General features: G+C 39.0%; 1 protein-coding gene across 21 annotated transcripts in view; it reads right to left on the reverse strand.

The window, feature by feature from the left end:
• Positions 1-17,527, reverse strand: part of LOC310881738 (uncharacterized protein) — a 796,919-nt gene that overhangs the window by 470,000 nt on the left and 309,392 nt on the right. For 6 of the 21 annotated variants that reach the window (XR_014572537.1, XR_014572538.1, XR_014572539.1 and 3 more), the window contains exons 5-6: positions 251-8,833; positions 1-116 (exon numbers count right to left, since the gene is read on the reverse strand). The exons of 14 other annotated variants lie outside the window; for them this stretch is intronic. The gene's annotated coding sequence lies outside the window, so the exon portion shown is untranslated. The remainder of the gene's footprint in view (positions 117-250; positions 8,834-17,527) is intronic. One more of the 21 variants, XR_014572543.1, reaches the window with a different exon arrangement.

The raw sequence follows: 17,527 nt of genomic DNA on the forward strand, positions 1-17,527 counted from the left end.
CACTCCAGAAGGCACGGGGTTACTGCCAGCCCGGTGCTGCTGGCCCAGCAGGGGTGTCCTGGTGCATCAGGCATCCTATGCGGCACCACAGCTGTGTTTCAGCACCTAAATCACCCCTTCAGAGAAATAACAACATCATGTAAATTCGAATCAGAGAAATAAAATTGGGGCCACTAAATACATGTGACTTGCATTACAGATGTCCCATGAAGTTCGCAGTCCCCAGATCCCCCCAAGTAGCTCCCAGTACCATGCTTATTCCGCAGCTGCCAGTAGGGTAGGGTGACCCCGAGAGCAGCAGAAGCACTCCCTTTGTTACGCTGCTAGCAGCTTTCCTGCCAAGTCGCTCTACACCTTGCTGTGAATGAGGCTGGCAAACTGGGAAGGCAAATAACTGACATTAGTAAGCCACTCTGAGTAAGCCACAGAAATAGCTGGAAAGAAAACAAGGTTTCTTCATTCTGACTAGGTACTGGAAAGCTTCAAGATTTATTTTGAATCGTCTCAGTTCAAACAGTTTGCTGCAGTCTCTTCAGGTTTGTTTGTTGCTGGAGTTTTTTATTATTATTTTTATTGCCCTTTTTGGCATGTAATCTTGATGAGGGATTTTAACTGTGAGGTGATTAATCCGTGAAAGAGTAGAGGCTGCAGATCTCATAACCATAGCAGCAACATAAAAGTCTGGCTGGAACAAACAAATTCGAAGAAAGTTCCCCCCCCGCCCCGATCAGGGTAAGATTTATAGCGTGAATTTCTGCAATACATTTATGGCTATACTTTCTCTTTCATATATGTACGCTTTACTACTGAAGTCCACAAACTTGAGAAATGGAACATATTTGAGACCCAGCACGGTTCTTCTCTCTCTTTCTACCTGAATTGTTCATCTTGACATTTTCAGCAGGTCTATTACAATCTTTCCAGTACACAAGTTATCACACGTGCTCCAAATATACTGTAGGACTGAAAAAAACAGGGGCACTCATCTCTGAAAGAGAATACAGTAAACTCAAAGCTTCAAAAGTTTACAAGGTCTAAAAGCAGCTGCATTTAAAAATTCTGGTACATCATAACTCCATGTACCAAAGTCTAAGAAATCACTGTCCCCCCCAAAAAAACACTTTAAGTCTTGAGGCAAAATTTTAGTAATTTTGTAACTGAAATTAAAACTGTGGCTTCAAATCCAGTAGGAGACGTGTATGAATTTCATACTGCAAAATCATAATTACCTAACATCATCAAAAACAGATGCCAAATAGACCTCTTTGCAATATTATAATCCAAGTTGTTTTTCCTGCAGTAGTTCAGTCTAAAGGTATGCAAGCTCTGCTCCAGGAAAGCTCACAAATACATCATACTCTATCGAATCCTGCAGAGAATTGTGATTAGAATAAACCTATGAAGTGAGTGTCTTCATTATTACAGTAAGTCATGAACAGCTGGTTTTATGCCAAATAGCTCACCAGGAGTTAAGCTGAGAAAAGCTTTTGTTTTTCTGAGCATTAGCAGTCTGCATTATTTTCGTCTTGCACATATCAAAAGAAGGCTCAGCACATTTCGTCCCAGCTCAAACTCCATCTAACACAGGATCCCTGGACACTATCAGGTCTCTACTAGATGCACTTTGATTATAAATCTTTGTTTAGTGAGCTTGTAGTTAATTCTGACTGTTCAAGAATTATTGATCACAATCATTGAGCAGCTCTACCAATTATACACTACAGCAAAAAATTTGGCCCATGCTCTTCTCTCCTTGGAGGATGTAAAGCACGGGGTTTATCCTGCACCACATCGACTGCTGCAGAACTCATTTGCCACTTAGTCACAGTTTGCATCATCACAAGGAGGTTGTGAATGATTTGTGTTAAATATTCAGTAAAACTGTTTTGTGGTCTGAACACCCGTTACAGTGAGGATGTTTTTCTCTCATTAACATTCAAATAAAATTCACACATGAGTAACTGAAGACTTCAGGAAACTGCATGGCATGAAAACATGAATGCAGGTCTAAGAAAAAAGTGCAGAGCCTTTCCCCTTTCATGTCACTCTTTGGTATCTGTCTTGCTGCAGTTTCATTGATTGCTGCTGAAAAGCCCACAATGCGCACCAGCACTATCTGATCTGGTTGCTTTAAGTGCAAGGAAACTGCAGAATTTGCTGTATAACTGTATGCGCTCACACACACAACAGAAACAATGAACAAAGCGTATCACCTTTCAGGTAAATTTGTAACCAACTATTACGTCTTTCCCTCTAGGACATGATGATGGATAGCGTTAAGTTGTAAAACTCAGAGACTTTAGAGGGCTGACTAGTGTAGTAAACTGTTATCCAAGTGCTGAAGCACAGTTTTTCCATAAAAACTACAAATGGGCTTAATTTTCTGGCCCATTTTAGCTGCCATATTAATGGTTTTATTCCTAGTACACTATTACTCTACCACATCTTCCTTACTAGCAAGAACACTATATTCCTAGCAAACTTCTACCTGCTGCGTTACATCTTAAAATAGACTTTACATCATAGCAACTTTTTTTTTTTTTAATTAATCAGTAAAGTTTGATTCTTTTATATGTTTAATTGAGCTCCTTTCGTACAGGAAAGAAGTGCAGAACCAAGTGAGCTCTCTGCCTCTGAAATGGTCAGAATTCTGGAAGATAATAAAGCACTGGTCTTTCAGTGCTGAGAGATGCAAATGATCTAAAAATAGAAAGAAGTGACAAAAACGAGTACTCCATGGAGAATTTTGACTTTCCTGACTTCTTCCAAGCCACCAGCCTCAGCAGGGATCAGAACTTGCTACCTTGGTGACCCCTACGAAAACTTCTTTTGCAGATTTACTAGTTGAAAACAACGATCCAACTTCTCAATTGTTGGCCTGCACAATGTAAGAGGTCTATGTCCTTATCTTAGGGAGAAATTACTAATTGAAACAACTTATCTGATTCTGGTTTATCGGTGTAAGACTTCAGTTCAGTGACCTAGTCCTGTAAGAACACTTGAAATGATCAAACTGATCCATCAAACATTTGTACACCCAAAGCTTCACATGAGTAAACTGCATGAATTCCAAAAATCCTTAAGTATCCAGCTTTCACTGAGAATATGGTTAATTATTGGATTCTACTTAAATTCCCATTTCTGCACCTCTATAAACATACAGTCAACCCTGACTCCTTTAGCTATCAGTCAATTCCATAGTTTAACCCCAATTACATGAATAGCCCTGCTCAGAACATCCTGAAAGGAAACCTCTGGACAACAGATTTCAAACCTTAGGTCCAGATTTCCTTTTTGAGACCTTTTATGACCAAGGTCACCTGTGACCAAGGAGTACAGTCCCATGCAGGCACTCTGTAAGCACGAAGTCTAGGAAGCTTGAGCAGAAAATCTAGTGCTTGGAAGGAATGCTGAACCTAACTACACGTCTCCCACATGTCCCAGCCAAGGACATGCATGATAAGAGTTGATCTGATCATGCCTAGGAGATGTCTTTTTAACTTGCGGACCTGAAATTCTGGATTGACAATTTGAGCCTACAACCCTACTCAATGTCATTTCTATGTGGATGCAAACATCTACAAAAATAAAGGTGTCAGAAGACCCTCAGAGACTGTCAGAAAAGCTGAACTTACCACCAAGACTCTCAGAGGAACCAAGAATGTTGGCTCATTGTTTCTGGTTGCTTCTTATTTCCTAAGAACAGCAGTAACAGAGTGGTCAAGGATTGATTTTTAGATTTCTCCACCAACCCCAAGATAAACTGTTAGGACAGTGCCAGGAAGCTGTAGTGATAACTCTACTGTCAGCCTGATGCATTCCTTCAGCAATACATTCTCATTTAAGAGATGAATTGGAATCCCATAAGGAGATATTGCTAATTATATTTTTGGAGTATAATTTTATAACCATTCTTAAATCTAAACATAAACAGTTTTCATAAGATCGTCAAATATCTGAGCTACAACTGGAATCTGTGTCACCTTCAGAGGTGTTCTTTATAATTTATGACCAAATCTCTTCTACTCATACATCACCGGTACACCACTTGCATTTTCATCGCTGTTCTGAAGCAACTATTAAATCATGCCCGTATTTCTCATACCATTCTCTGTTCTCGAAACCTGAATTAAATGTGAAGAACAGAAACTGCACTCATGCATTCTTAAAAACCCAGCACAATCATAACTCAAATACTTTCTTCCAATTTTTCTATTAAAGTCAAACTGGCAAACTTGTGACTCATCAAAGCAATTTTCTGATATGGTGCTCTGAACCATTTCCACTGGGGGACTAGGCCATGGGATCCACCAGCAGCAAATGAGGACGCTGCCCGCAAACATATCAGTTAATGGATATTTAATCAAATGGAAGCACTTCTCATTGGCATGTATGGTTTTCTTTTTGAATCTAAAAGGCTGACTTGTATCCCCATCAGCCCTCTGCCAGCCGGGCTTCCCTCAGCGGGGCCTTCTGGAGCACAGACCACTGCCTGCCCCGGCACCTCGAGGAGCCCCCACGAGCTGCGGCCTTGCGCTGCTCGCCACCACAGGAGCTGCTTGTAAACAGCAAACACCATTCAGCATAATTTTTGTCTCACAGTCTATTTGGCTCAGGCCCTTCTCCAGCTACACAAAGGGAAGTGGGCTGAAAGAAACAAAATGGTCACCATCATTTGCCTCTAGCTTGTTAGCAGAGTACTGATTGCCTCGGCAAACCGTGGCCCCAAGGAAACTTGCCAGTGTGAGCGTTAAATACTGTAATGGTGACTGCACTGTCAGGCAACAGCTGCCCTGGTATTCCTGGGCCTATAGCGTAAAAAAACATTTAGAATGTGTGACAAGAAAACAGAAGACAGAGAGGTTGGATATTCAGGGCAGCTTTTCAGAAGTTAGTACCAGTGCATACCTTGCAAAAATTGTACAAAGACTACATACAAAAACACTGTTCACAAGGCAATTCATTATGTCAGACCAGAAGAGATGTGTGTGCACATTTGGTGTGTATTTTCATTAGGCATCGGCTTCTGAAAATCGGACATCTGCTGAGCAAGCTGCTCTTGACACGAATATTATGTATCTACTAATATATCAATTCACCACCCACATTAAAATGCATCGCATTGTTCATCTCTAAAGAGGACTCGATGGTCACCCAAATAGGAACCCGACTTCCTAAATACAATTTGCTTCCTAAATACTCTTTGCTTTTCCTTTCTGAGACCTAGTAATCCACTTCATTCCACAGGGAAGGCCAAAACAGTACAGAACTTTGAACAGTCAGTTATAGGACTTGGAGAAGAGTTTGTTGCTGCTGAGAGTAAGAACTGAACTGGGAAATTATTTTTTTCCATTAGAGAAGGATCTAACAAGGACAGCTGAAAACAACCTCTTCCAAGTACAAGGAAGTAAAACAGATTCAGGAGGAGAAGGAAAAAAAAATCCCCCAAAGTTACTGAAGCAATATTAAACACTTTTACTTAAGTGTCCAAGATAATTTAATTTAGATTAAATGATTCACTAATTCTAAGTTCATTCAATATCAATGAGTTGTAAAGTGCATCAAGTGCAAGTTGTAGAAGTCAGTGAAAGAAAGGTGTGCTCCTCCCTGTGGGTTGCTAACACCACCCGGCTCTCAGACCTGCCCACTTAGAACAAAAGGTCTGTGGGGAGAAAACGACCCAGAAGTGGGGGCAACTCTTGTTTTGATCACCACCACCACCATTACAGCTGATGGCAAAGCGAAACAGAAGTTCTTGGTTCCTCACACAGAGGAGCAGAGAATGGGCCTCAGCTCCTGTTAGGCCGCTGTCAGATCATGGTGGAAATATAATGGACAGGCTGTAATACAAGCTGCTCTCCTGCCTTTTGTTTCTCCAGCTGTTCAGCTTTATCATAGCATATAATAGACTGATAAAATTAATCTCTGGAGCCAAAAGATGGTTCAAATCCATATCCTGTTTTTGCTGCAGCAACGCACCTCGCTGCTCTCCCTGTTCCACAGATGAGCTGCCTTTCTTTGACCTTGCTCCCATGCCAAGCAGCGCTTCTGCCTCCCTGACTGTTTGGAGAGAAGATATGTCACCTGGAGAGAAGACCTTGAGAAGATCCACCAAAGTCCCTGGGAACTGCTGCTGCAATCTTGCTTTGTTCACTGCCATTTCAGGGCAGGTCACTTAGAATCACAGAATCATTCAGGTTGGAAGAGACCTTTGAGATGACCTGGTCCAACCATCACCCTACTACTAATGTTACCCACTAAACCATATCCCTAGGCACCACATCCGACCTCTCCTTGAACGGTCCAACCTCTCCAATGTCCAACGTCTCCTTGAACTTCCAACCTCTCCAGGGACGGTGCCACCACCACCTCCCTGGGCAACCCGTTCCAATGACTGACTGCTCTTTCTGAGAAGAAATGTCTCCTCATTTCTAAGTTTTCTTTTTCTACAGTTAGTCTCACCCCTGTCCCATGGCTCTAGAGAGGACACAAAGTGCTGGGGAATTCCAGCTGAGCTCTCATGCTGCTCTTAAGCAAACAGATCCTAAGGTGGCACAAGAGTAAGCACTAAGGAAGAGATGAGATGGTTTCAGTAGCTTTTGTTCCAGTACTTACTTCTTTAACATCAGCCTTCACACTTATCAACTACACTAATCGACTCCCATTTTTACATGAAAAAAAATTTTTGGTGAACTATGAGTAAAATCTACCCCCGTTTTGCACAAATGGACTTGAAAAAGGATGTTATATGAGACTCCTTGTTCCAGGACTCTTACATCGCCAAGGGCCTGAGAGTAAACACAGAATTTACTTGTTAGAAATCTCATTTAAAGGTTGTGGTCAGGCACTGTTTTTCGTATCTTTCTTTATTCAAGAGCTTAAGCAGTCTTGGAACACACCCTATGAAGTTTAAGCTAAATATAAAATTATGTATGGACAGCAGAATACATTGTTGTATTTACTACCAGGATATTTATCTTCTAAACAGAATATTTTTACAGTGTTCTAAGGAAGGTTAAAGAACTATCTGCATACCTTTGATTTCAGCAAGAGGAAAAGAAATGTAGTTGTGTTATAATAGAAGAATTACAGTACAGCTATTACTCCCTAATTAATTCTGTCTGTGAGTAAATCAAAGCTCTAATTATAGACACAAAATCTGCTCAATATTGTGGAATATTTATGCAAAACATTATTCCTAGCACTTATCAGCTAAAATATAATGTCTCACCAGAGCTGAAGCAGCAATTTTAAAAAGAATGTCATCCTTTTTTTGCCACTTCTTTATAGCTCAATACATGGCGAGTGCCTGATGAGAGGACAATTCCTTTTTTTTTTTTTTTTAAGTACTTTGTAAATCCCCACTGACAACTGGTTCAATTCTTCCTTTAAGAAACATGTCTTCATTAAAAGAAAAAAAAATCCTTCTGAAAATCCCTAAAATTGCATTTTTCTTACTACTATGAAATTATGCCCTTTAATTCCAAAGCTGTCACCCCACTCTGAAAAGTGCTATTTGACCTTCTTCCCTGTGTGCTGTACAATGCACTAGCATACCTGTCATTCCTATTTCCATTACATCATTAAACAATAACTCCCCCCAAACCCTCATAATAAAAGTTAGTCTAACTAGGAAGACTAGAGCCTACTCTGCTGAACTCAGTTGAAGTTACTCAGCTTTTTTGGCAAAGACAGACAGATGACTTGTTCAGAGTTGCAGAGCTAGAGATGGTAAATAAAGGGGTTGGGATACAGACTCTTTTGCTATGGAAAGCACTGCTGTTATTCGCAGAGCATTAGGTGATTCTGCCCAACCAAAGGACAACTACACGTCACCAAAGGGCTAAGTGATGTAACTGTTGGGTGATGGTGATGGCATGCATTTGAAAGGCTTCTGAGTGGTGACTAAGTGGTTCTTTGCATGATAGGTAACAGGGTCATTCTAGCAGAATTAGGCCACTTGAAAATTAAATAAAATTTTGGAATAGAATCTTAAATGTCAGTGGATCTATTTAATGAGCTGTGCAAGTAGATGTATTTCCTTTGTTTCTTTTTTTCTGCTGTTGTTTACTTTTAAACAAGACTATGACAATTTACTGTTTGCGGAAAAAAAAAAAAAAGGCTAGTTAGAAAAGCTAGTAAACTTCACAGTCACCATCCATCAGAAAACCTAATTTATTCCATGGAAATTCAGAGCCAGCAAATACTAAACAGGCTACTAACTTTGACATTCACTTTTATACAAAATTTGTGGCAAGCATCTGATCAGACATCATAATAAGCCCAGAACAGAGGCAGAATGCACTAAAAAAACGTATTAGCAAGATGGCATGAATCTGTTTTTTCAAAGGTTAATGAATATTTCCACCAGATCTACATCTTCCACAAAGGGTAATGAGTATTTTCAGTAGATCTGCATCTTCCTTTAAAAGAAAGGTGGATACAAGTCACTGCTAACCTTTAAGATAATTCAAAGAAGACGTATCACAGCAACACAATGATTTTTGAAGCCCAATAACAGCTACTGATGCAGCATAAAATACTGGCGAGTATTTTAGGTTGTTTTAATCTGATTTCAGTTTTAAACTCTACAGTTTTTAAGTAGTGTGATACTGATCACTTCACCCCGAAGCTTCTTCACCTACTCGTGGTAGTCAGATCTCCCATTCATTTTGCACAAACTCGCAGAAGACATCAGTCTGTCTGATAACATTAGGACCGACATAACAACTCTCCCAGAGGAGTTTGAAGTAGAGGTGCATGTTGCAAAATTACCGGTTCTGGAAGATTGTGGAAAGGGAAAACCACAACAGAAATTCAGGGTATTCATCAGCTAGAACACACCAAAAACAAAACAGAAAAAAATCAGCACAGCAGAGGACTGCATTTTTCTGTTTCAACCAAAGGTACGGGGCCAGACTCTCAAAAGGCATGCTACGAAATAAAAGTATTTCAGTACAACCAGCATGTTAGGAATCGTGCTAATTATAACTTCAGGGATCAGTGGGGAAATCAGACTAAGAGAAACCTTAATTTCACTGACTTGAAATATGACCCTGAGTAATTTTTGTCATCCTTTAAAAAAGGAAAATTTCTTCCTTTTTGCTGCAAATCCTGTGTATGGGAGTGGAGAAATAAATACAATGCTTACATATACATACACGTAAAAATACACAGAATTCAGTGCCGCTGACAGACGGGAAAACATCAGGCTGATATGCGCAATCCCTTCCTCACTTTAGCAAAGGGAATGTAGCAAAATAACCGCATTAGAATGGTGAGAAAATTAGCTTTGTATACTGTCAGCATTCTCAGATGCCAGAGGCTGAAGACACACTAGAGAAAGGGGGAAGAGTGAAACAAAGCAGTTTCAGCTGCTTCATCCTTTGCAATGGGATTGTATTGGTGCAACCCAAGATTCAAAGATGAATCTTTCTATTTTTGTACTGCCATCCTTTTGTACACCAAAGGAAACAAAAAGCGTTGCGCTAAATCTTGTAGTAACTTCATCAGTGAAAAAGCTGGTGGGCATTTGGGGTACTCATCTTATTGTAGTCAGTGTGCTAACTGCAGATCAGAAGCTTGTTTTTCAGACCACTCTCTGTTCCTTTTATTATAATGCAAAGAACTCGTTTCAGAAAAGAGAGAGCAGATGGAATCCTTTTAAGAATATTTCAAGAAAATTGGGTTACCTAGCTGGGGTATTTAAATTATAAATTCTTTCTGACAACTTCAGGTTGCCACTTTAAGCCCAGCTAGAGATACAAGTGCAAACTGATGAGGTATCATCTCTATAACTTATGTATTTATTTATTTATGCAGTCCATATATTTAGTTCTCCTAACACAGTTAAATCAGGAATGTTAATGAACACAGAGAATCTCCTGAGTCAGTCAATCTTCTGAATGTATTTTCAGAGCTCTATCTTCTTCTGGTGTTAAAATTTCTGTTTATGGAGTAAATGCTATTAATTATGGCAATAATGAGGAAACAAAGTTATTTTTTCACCTTTAAATTCATAAATAATCTTAATAACATACAAGTGGTGATGAGTGATGTTTATCTTCTAGTACGAATTTGCTAATAGCATGCACAATAAAATTATATCAACATAAGTTTGCAATTTCAGCCTTTGTTCTCTAGTGTGAGACTGGAGTATTTTGACTCTTGTTAAAAGAAGACTAAGTACTTTTCTTGCCTTTATCATTATCTTCCAAAAATACTCACATTTTCAAAGTGAAGAATGAGGAGATGGGTCTGGGAAATAGGAATGGAAACAAAGGTTTAAAGGCAAGTATTTGGAAACCGATATGGAAGGATTAATCAAAATGCTGCTATGTCAAACATAGTTAGAAAATAATACAGTTGGCACCTGGACAACTTCTGGAACTTCATTTGAGGCTTTCATGTTTCTGTAAACAGCACAGTGCTGGGATGGAGCTCCAGCAGTGCTTCTTTCTCAAGCTCATTTTCTATTCTTGTAACAATGCACCTTAATTCCAATTTGATGAGTATTCCTGCCAGCAACACATTTTCATTTTCCTAAACCTCTGTCTGGGGATTTCTCAGAGCTGACGGTGCTGTTTTAGGGCCAGCTTCTTGCAGTTGTTGCTACCTATTCCCATCCACACGGCCTTGCCAAGATGCACAGCTCGTGCTATGGTTCTGTCCTGACTGGGTCTTAATTAATTCTTTCTATTTGAGTTTTGCTGGTACAGCCTCAAATTTTAGTAACTATCTCCCCAAGGAACTTTATTATGTCATCCATTCTGTTATGGGGACAAAATTAGCTTTACTTCCTGAAATGCTGATTAAAGCTTCTGAGGCCTGAAAGTTAGAAAGGTTATGATTATAAGTTGATTTTAAGTTCACTTAAGTTCATGATCTTAAATTAAAAAGTAACTAAGAGTAGTAAAAGTTTAATAAAATTAAAATAAATAAAATAAATGCTGCTCAAAAGATGCTTTCAGCATTTTAATAGATGCTGAGTTCTTTGTCCTTGTGTACCATAAAATTCTCCCTGTTTTATAAACCTTTCTTCATATTCTATCTTCCTTACTACTCTGCTCTTGCTAGATTTAACATTCTGATACTTGGTTCTCACAGTGCTCTCCCAATCCCTGTTTAATCTCCCTTTTATTTCCACACATTTCTGCCAAGAATTGCAATCCTATTGATCCTTGCAATGCCTCCTGCATGTTTTCACTGTATCAGTTCTCATTTCTGTAATATCCCTAGACCAGCAATACTTTGCTCAGGAAGACAACGTTCCCCAGGGATGATGCCCCTGCTTCTGCCTTCAGCGACAAGCAAGACTTGGTTAAACCCACAACTTCAGCTTTCAAGTCTGCCAAAGACCTCCGAAAAAAAAGTAAAATAATGTATCCTTTCAAAAAGAATTGTAATAAAAGGGCCATTCTCCAACTGGCTGCACTTCTATGATTGTATAGATATTGCTTTTTACAATCACCCTAAACACAGAGGAAGGCAGTTACCATTACTGATTAAAAGGCTCCATGATCCATGAGACAGGCTATCTGATGGCTGGGAGGTGTCAGTTGAGAAGATTCCTAACATCCCTTTAAGTGGCCAGAAGCCAGAGGTCAATCAGTACCGAGACTCTTAGGGTCCGCATCTCTCCTATGAACTACAGCTAAACAGAAACTCAGATAAGGCTCAGGGCAGTAGGTGTACTTACCAAAAAAAAAAAACCAAGAAAATATTTCTATGCATTTATTTTTACCAATAAAATCTTTAGCACCTGTGGCTCTTAAAGTTCTGGTACGGTCTGCTAGAGAAGACATGGGCTGTGTATCTGTGCACAGGAGGGAAGGCAGCAAGCGTGAGTCTGACGGAGTCTGTCCAACAACCTCCCTGTTAAGATGCATTCTTTTCAAATTTGCTACTGGTTTAAAACCGTTTTGCCTGTGGTACTATGACCTTCCTGATTACCCGTTGAGAATATTATTCAAAAGAACTTCATTTAAAAAAAAAAAAAAGGAAGAAAAAAACAAACATATAAATATGTCACAGCTAAAGAGCAATGTCTTTGTGTTCCTTGATATGTTCTTTTCAGAACACTGATTTTGAACACTAAGTTTCATTTTCCAGAGTTTAGCTACATGAAATACCATTAAACTGTCTAACATTACCCACCACTAATCCTTTTACCTAACTTTTAATAGGGTTTTAAATCTTTATTAAACTTTGATATTTAATATATTTGATATTCTGCTGGATACAAAATTTTTACTCTAATTATTTTACTGGCAACATCTGCGTTCAGTAAATTGGAATCCTCTAAATAGGGTTACAATGTATTAATAAGCCAAAATCTCTTGGTCCTGATGTTTAATTCATTATTTTTTATTACTATAGTTCCAGAAGAAGATTTAATTTGTATGTATTAAGCACACCAGCCACACAGCCTCACACTCAGGATGCGTTTCATTAAGCGTAATCCCTAGTAATGAATCTTTTCAAATCTCTCATACAAAACACTCCTCCCTCCTTTTCATTCCACCTCAGATGTTCTTTGAGAAACTTAATCAAATTTACTAGGAAGGAAGCTAAAAGCTCCCATTGTGGTATTAGGTATCAGTCTTTGCTGGGTACAGATTTGCACTCTTCCCATGCGCCACCGTTATTCCTCCAGCAAGATTTTTGGTGTAAAGTGGGCTAAAGGCATGCTCTGTCCCTCAGCTTCAGTATCTGGCAAGTGCTGCAGTATTTACAAGCAGATATGAGACTGTGTTGTGAAGTTCTCTCTCTCAGAGGACCAACTCTACCTTCATACTATTAATTATCTCTTTATTTCTTGCACATCGTGCAGCTGCAAAGGAGGTGCAATCTTAAGATAATAAGAAAATGATATTTTAGGAGAAATATAATTTCTCACTAAGGCATAAATATTGGAATAAAGGAAATTAATCATCTATTTATTTACAGCACATGTTTAGCATTTCCATGGTTTTGTGTATCAAGTCTTGATTACAGGATTATCAGAGTCTGTTTTTAGCTAATCTGTTTTTAATGAATGTGCGCTTGCCAGGCTGGTGTCCCCATCTCCATCAATTTTACTTCATCTGCAATATTTTAACTTTACTCTATGCCAAACAGTAGGGAAGAAAAAAAAAAAAGCTCATAAAATCAAAGAAAAGTAGTGAAAGTATTTTGCAAGTCTTACTATAAAGCTTTAATTAAGGAAATCATTTAAGCATGTGCCTGATTTTATGCCAAGGCTAAGCACATGTGAAATTAGTCTTAAACATTATGTTGAATTGGGCTCCATGTACCATTAACAGTTTAGATTGAATCACAACAAAACAGTCATCTATGTTATACAACTTTTGTCTTCAGTACGTCATCAATTTCTAAGTCAGGCACATCACTGCAGCTAAAACCCCACTAAACAGTCAAGACAAATGTTCACCACAATAAGATGTGTACTTATGCTCACTGACAGGATATCTGGTATACTATTTTTCATAATAAAATGTCAATAGAACAAGAATTCCTTGGGGGGTTCCTGAGGATGACAGTACAGTGGATTCTAAATTGAACTGAAGAGCTTTTGGTGCTATTCCAGCAGCTCAGTACACAAACAGAGAAGCTGATGTTCAGTAGCCTTTTGTTCATCTCCTATTCTAGAACCAGCTCTGTGCCAGCCCAGCTGCCAGAGAAAGCCTATTGTACCATATCTAACAAGTCATACAGTGCAACTAAGGACTCTCCAGTCACGTGGGAAGCGAGACTGGTCCCCAGGCCATCAGAAAGCCTCTGGTGAAAGCAGGGGGCTGCAGTTCCTGGGAGAAGTCCAAGACAGAAAATGTTACAGTGGTTATTTAGGCCAATTTTTGGGAAACTAAAAGAAGAACAGAGTAGAGCTTAACTTATCTAATGTCTCAGAAAAATTGAGATCAACGTCTTGACACATCGTTCAAAACAGTGTGGCTTTATTGTAGATGGTCAAATGATCAGAAAAAAATAATCCTGATATGATGTCATCTTTGAAACATGTCCACATTTTGCATAGCTAATTTAGCCTCTGTGTTAGTCTCCTCTCTTCTACAATGAGGGGAAAAAAAAAAAAAAAAGGCAATTTTTTATTGAGAAAAGACAAACTATAGGAATAGAACATGGGAGTTATGCAGCCATGAGAAATTTTAATTCCAAGTCTGCAAAAGTCTGCATACATTTGAGATTATTAATTCGAGATTCTGTGGTTATACACCACAGGCTTCTGAGACATGTTGAGTGGAATAAAGGGCTAATATGAAACAAGTTACAAATGTGTTTTTCCCATTGAGAAGAAGCTGTTTAAGGTGGAGACTAATAACTGTTCTGAAAGCTGTTGGCCTGCGCTGGTATCATCTCTCACCTTTCGAAGTTAAATTTTTGAATTAATATTTTAAATGTTTGGTTTTATTTCACATTCAAATCATCCAACTATGTTTGGCAGATCCCTTATAACTTGCTTAGAAGCTTATCAGGAGATTCTATAGAAAATTACTGGTGTCTGGAGGCCACCTCCAAAAGGCTCTGGGTCAAGCGAAGTAAAACTCAAAAGCACTCGAGGCTGTTTTTCTGGTAGTTGTCACAGCCTGACCAGCAGCAGAAATTAACCTCAATTGCAAGCACCGTTTTTTACTTATTTTTTAATCATATCATAAGCTCCAAGAAGACCACATCAGGACAAAAGCCAACAACAGGACCTGTACCGACTGTGCTACCAGCTCCATCTTATTTCTGCCAGGAAATGATCTTTATGACAAAATCATATTTTCTATCTTTTGAATCCATTTGCTCTTTCACACCACTGCTTTCGTTTTCAGTGATACAACAGCAAAAGAAATTTATTGATAAGCATACGATTATAATCTAAAGATACATATTTATGAAGAAAAATATCCAAAATGTCTAGCTCTTCCTGTGACTTGTGAAACCAGGGTAATCAAATCAGCCATTGTCAAAAATCTAACAATAATTCAAGATTCAAATTCATTTGATTTAAAACATTTAATATACTTTTGGCTTTACACATTAGAATAAAATTAGCAAGTGTATTTATTAATTCATAAAGGAAGCACTTAGATTTAAGTGGGATAGGGCTGTGCCAAAATATGGCAGATCTGATGACCTGGCCTATGATTAAAATGATGAGCTACATTCGTTTACACTCACTCTTTTTTTTTTTTTAATAATAAATCTTTTATTAGGAAGACTAGAGGTTAGCTTATGTACTCAGAACTGCATTATCTCATCTAGAGGATGAAGCAAAGATACAAGTGAAGGAAATCTTAAATTTAAATGCTGAGTTATGTAAGTAAACTACTTAGAGGGAACTCTGCCTGGCAATTCATACATGTGCGTATTTTCTACTATAGTGCAATTAGGCTTCCCCAGCTTCCTCGTACTCTGCAGCAGAAAGAAAAGGAAAACTATTATCAAACTGACTACACTACCTTCTATTTAATGCAGCAGAACATGATCTTATTTGCCCAGATACAATTCCTGGGCATCTCATTTAAATAAAGAACCGCCAGATTAATATCTGTGTAAATGACCTACGTTTCACATGCTGCTTTTGCTATGCTGCAAAAGCTGCTGGTAAAATAATATGCAAAACAGAGAGGTGCTAACTGACAGAAGCTGGTGTAAAAGAGGGAGTAGGGAATTAGCAGCATTCAAGAGGTATGCTGAGCAGTGCTGCTGTGCAGCGTGTGCAAGGCATGGGCCCTAGGAGCGAGGCCTGTGGCCCGGGCCCTAGGAGCGAGGCCTCCTGCATGCCAAAGACACCCGGGGCCCTCTCAAGGGGCCGAGTCCTGGTGACTTACTCCCACTCCCTCCTGAGACGGCACCCCTGCGGGGCTCTGTCCAAAGGGAATAAATCTCAAGGAATTAGATTTATGAAGGGGAAAATATTTAGGCCTTATCAACAAACCAGCCAGCCCAACAACAACAACAAAAAAATCAGTATGTAAAATGTCAGAAGCCCTAATTAAAGCTAAGTAATTAATTCTACTGTGACAGATACTCACTGCCACTATCGGTAATGCACTGTGTTAATTCTGCACATGGCACGAGTATACACATAACATATACATCCCATAAAGTTCGCTTTCTTTTCATTTATTTTTAAGGCCCTGTTCCTTTTTCTTCCTAGCAAGATAAACAACAGTGAACATTTATGAAGGCTATATAAAAAATATCTCTACAGTTTCAAACAACATTTAGTTGCTTAAGTCCTTTCCTCACCTCAATGTTAACTGCTGCCTGTGAGGACAAACATAATCAGCTTTAGGCTTCCTCTATGATTTGTTTTCAAAATAAAATTGAGTGTAATGTATGCAAAAACTACTAGTTGGCGTAACCTCTCTTGGGAAATACAGCCAGGCCCTCACCTGTCTCAATAAGATGGGCAGCCTTGGGTGGAAGGAGGTCTCGCTCAGAAAGTGGAAGGGAGTGGAAGTAAGGGACACTTCCAGAGTACAGCTGTGGCAGAGAAGCCCCATGAAGACAGCTGCCCAGTTTTTAATGCTTAACACTGCTAAGTGCGAACCAGCAGAAGAGCAGGATGCCACAGCCTGCGGTAAGGAAGTGAGAGGGAAGTGACAGGGAGCCACCAAACTCAGACTGGAAAAAACAGCTGATGCGCAGGGCTGGGGTAACGGACAGGGAAGGAATGCATCCATGAAGACGTTATTTTGTCCTGAAGAAAAAAATTCCTCAGAAATTCTCACCTGTGAGTGAAGTAAGTCAAAATGAGAAAACTGCACCAAAATATGTTTCAATGATCTTTTCTTCTCTGAAAACTTCTGTAGAGTTCAAATCCATTTTTATTTAAAACAATTTTTTAATAGGACCATAAAGTGTTTTTCTTACTAACACACAGTGAAGTTCAGAGGATTAAGTTTTATTCTGGTAGCTTGCATGGAAATTAAATATCTCTGAAAGAACCTAACACCACCGCATATATTAATGAGATACATCAGTGCTGAGGGAAGTTTTGCCTATGTAAGATAACAGAACATGGACCCATACAGAGTGAGACGTAGCTAACTCCAGCACCATAAGCATTACTGGCACGGGAGGCACCTATGTTCTCCTTTGCCAACACTTCTCAGCTCCGGCTTGGAATGGAGCATCTATAATGTGAGATAATCATTCAACTACCCCATTCTTTTTCCCTGTAGAACAATTCAATAAAAGGTATTAATTTTCAGTTACGATGCTTTTTTGTTATGTCTGTATTGGATTACTTCCAATGGCTTGACTCCAGCCACATTCCTCAGATCAGTCCTCAGAAGAACTCAGTAATTTTTGACAGATAATAAATCCGGAAATAAAACTGACTCCAGCTGAAATCTAACTAAGACAAGTGTATTAACCAGTCTTTAACTTCTAGTGGACACTATTCTCTTCAGTGATAAGGGAGGTTCTTGCTGCTTGTTACTTAATGGGTAACATAAATCTCTTTCAATAGGGAAGAAAGAATCTTGCATGCAGTGCCATTATTCAGTAATTG

The sequence above is a fragment of the Anser anser genome (assembly GCF_964211835.1).
Source record: "Anser anser genome assembly, chromosome: 14".
Taxonomy (NCBI): Eukaryota; Metazoa; Chordata; class Aves; order Anseriformes; family Anatidae; genus Anser; species Anser anser.